Here is a 3,274-nt window from a genome sequence, read left to right on the forward strand (position 1 = left end):
GGGGGGTGGAGAGGGTGGTCGGGGTTATCCATGATAGATAACAGTTTGTTCAGTGACCTCCTCTCCACCACAGCTTCACGGAGCCAGCCTTCCTGATCAGTTTGTTCAGTCTGTTTTTATCGCTGGCTCCGATGCTGCTGCCCCCTTCTGGAACTGCATGAGGTTGTTGTTGTTGTTGAGTTATTACTACACAATACTTTTTCTGGCCTTTTTAAGAATCTCGCCCCCTGACAAACAACCCAAATTACAAAAAAAAACACTAAAACTAGTAAAAACTAAACTAAAACAAAGGATTTTCCTAAATTAAACCAAACTAGCGAACCTTAAAAACAAAAAAGTCAAAATAAAAATAAAAACTAATGAACAATTGCAAACCTATTATAACCGGGGTGCGGACTTCACCTTATTCAACGTGTGGCTGCTGTTGCCATGGCAGCGGTTTTGTCGGATCGTGCGCTTGGTTCGGCCCGGTGTGAAGGCTCATTCAAGCTCTGGTGCTGATCCAACACCTGAACCGCTCCGCCTAAAAACGGGGGCTCGTTGCTGGCTGCAGTGTGCTCCAGAGTCCGGTTCTCTTCAGGTGTAAACGCAATCCGACTCAAATATAAGAACTGATCCGGGGCGGTCTCTAGCTCACCCGGTAGGAGGGTGCACCCCATGTAGTCCTGCAGCGTCCCGGGTTGGAATCGGACCTGCGGCCCTTAATGTGTGTCACCCCCCATCTCTCTCACCTCCTTTTCTGTCTATTGGGGGTTGCAGTAGCTCGGTCCATAGGAAGTTGGGTTGGGAACCGGAGGGTCACTGGTTCAAATCCCCGTATGGACCCAAAAAGTTGGGAGTGTGGATTGGTGGCTGGAGAGGTGCCAGTTCACCTCCTGGGCACTGCCAGGTGCCCTTGAGCAAGGCACCGTACCCCCCCCCCCCCCCCCCCCCCCCCCCCCCCCCCCCCCCCGACCGCTATACATATACATGTATAGTGCATGTATAGGTCCTGAGCATGTGTGTGTATTTCAGGCCTGTGTGTGAGTACTAACAAAAGTGTGTACACAGAGTGTAGTGCAGTAATTTCCCCATTGGGGACTAATAAACAAATTATCTTATCTTATCCCTTTAAGAAAGGAAACAGCCCCCCTAAAATAATCTTTAAACATTAAAACTGAACCAAAAAAGTGCGTTTTACCCAAACAGATTCTAGATACACTATTATAAATCTAAGTGTATTCGTGCTGTTTTCTCAAATGAACTCAGAACATATGCGACTAATCAGGTGTGGGAAGTTTGCAGATGTTTCCTTTTCATATGTCACACAGTGCGTGCGAGGGAGCCGGCGGGGTAAAGTCCGTTTTGATGCCCCTTCCAGCTGATTAGGACTCATAGACGTCCTCTAGTTCATGTCATGTCATGTCATGTCTGGATCCTTGTGGTTCTTCACAAGTCCAGCACTAAACTCTGGGAAGTGGTTGTATTTTTGAGGCTACATCTACAGTAGAGCCCGACCGAAAGAGGATCTCTAAGGCCGATACATTTTTTTTGATTAGTTAAAAAAAACGATGTGTCGATATATATCCAGGTAGGACCGGGCTAATGGACCAGAGTCTGGTAGGACCGGGCTAACGGGCCAGAGTCTGGTAGGACCGGGCTAACGGACCAGAGTCTGGTAGGACCGGGCTAACGGGCCAGAGTCTGGTAGGACCGGGCTAACGGGCCGGAGTCTGTTAGGACCGGGCTAACGGGCCAGAGTCTGTTAGGACCGGGCTAAGGGGCCGGAGTCTGGTAGGACCGGGCTAAGGGGCCGGAGTCTGGTAGGACCGGGCGCCGGGGCCGGAGTCTGGTAGGACCGGGCTAACGGGCCGGAGTCTGGTAGGACCGGGCTAAGGGGCCGGAGTCTGGTAGGACCGGGCTAATGGACCAGAGTCTGGTAGGACCGGGCTAATGGACCAGAGTCTGGTAGGACCGGGCTAATGGACCAGAGTCTGGTAGGACCGGGCTAATGGACCAGTTTTAATGTAGGCACCCACGTGCGTGCCTGTTGCCAGACGACATCATCAAAGCAGTGAACCGCCACCCAGTAGCACATGACGAGTGGAAGTCCGCCCCGGTTCTGAAGCCCCCCCCAGAGGAGCTTCTGTTGTAACGTAGAAGTGGAAATGGTTTTGAGTCCAGTCCAGTTCAGTTCCTCTAAACTGGGTGTCCCCGTTGTGGATCTTTTGAAGGCCGATACAATAACAGCAACTTCAGACTGACTCTGTGGTATCCTGGTGCCGATATTTAAGGTCTTTGCGGTAGGCCTCCTCCAAATTGTAGCCCATCGGTTAAAGGCTTTTGAGGCTGATTTATAAATATTAATTAAATGTGATGATATAATTACTTTTACAGGCGCCCGGGTAGCTCAGTTGGTTGAGCAGGCGCCCAAACACCAAAAAAAGGTTTTCCCCTCCACGCAGTAGGCCACGGTTTGACTCCGACCTGCCGCCCTTTTCTGCATGCCCCCCCCCCCCCCCTTCTCTCTCTTAACGTGGTTCCCATGCCCCCCCCCCCCTCGGGCTTGGACCCCTCATTACTTTCACTAATAATCTTTTAATTTATACTCTTCATTGATCCCCTATGGAGAAATTACAATTCACACTCTGTTGTTATTACACACTACACAAAGGCCTGAACTACACACACATGCTCAGGCACTGATGGAGAGATGTCAGAGTGGAGGGGGGGGGGGCTGAGACTGCTGAACAGGCGCCCTGAGTGGTTTGGGGGGGGGGGGTTCGGGACCTTGCTCAAGAGCACCGGGGCAGTAGTGACATAAGTGTCTTTTCCTGGTTTTAAAGGCTGCGTTACGGTAAAGTGATGTCATTTCCTGTTCTTACTAGACTGTTGTCATTTAACTTTGCCCACATAGTCGTTATATCCACATTACTGATGATTATTTATCTAAAATCTCATGGTGTAAATATTTTGTGAAAGCACCGATAGTCAACACTACATTATCGTTGCGGTATGGAGGTATTTGGTCAAATATATCGTGATATTTGATTGTTCTCCACGTCGCCCAGCCCTAGTTTAACCCTTTGTGTTGTCTTCCCGTAAAAAAGGAAGTCAATATTTTTGTTGAGGCTTTTATTCAACATTTGAACATTTTGTTTCATCACTTTTGTCACTTTTTTGACGTTTTCAACACTTTATTTTACAGTTCTTTTTTGAATTTATGCTCAATAAACCTCATTTATAGGAAATTATACCTAATGTTTGAGTTAGAAAAGCAGAAATTAGGAATTAT

At 48.5% G+C, this 3,274-nt stretch overlaps 1 protein-coding gene across 1 annotated transcript in view; it reads left to right on the plus strand.

Annotated features, from left to right (window-relative positions):
• usp34 (ubiquitin specific peptidase 34) overlaps positions 1–3,274 on the plus strand; it is an 81,641-nt gene that overhangs the window by 2,375 nt on the left and 75,992 nt on the right. The gene's annotated exons all lie outside the window — the stretch shown is intronic.

Source organism: Etheostoma cragini, chromosome 2 (assembly GCF_013103735.1).
Source record: "Etheostoma cragini isolate CJK2018 chromosome 2, CSU_Ecrag_1.0, whole genome shotgun sequence".
Taxonomy (NCBI): domain Eukaryota; kingdom Metazoa; phylum Chordata; class Actinopteri; order Perciformes; family Percidae; genus Etheostoma; species Etheostoma cragini.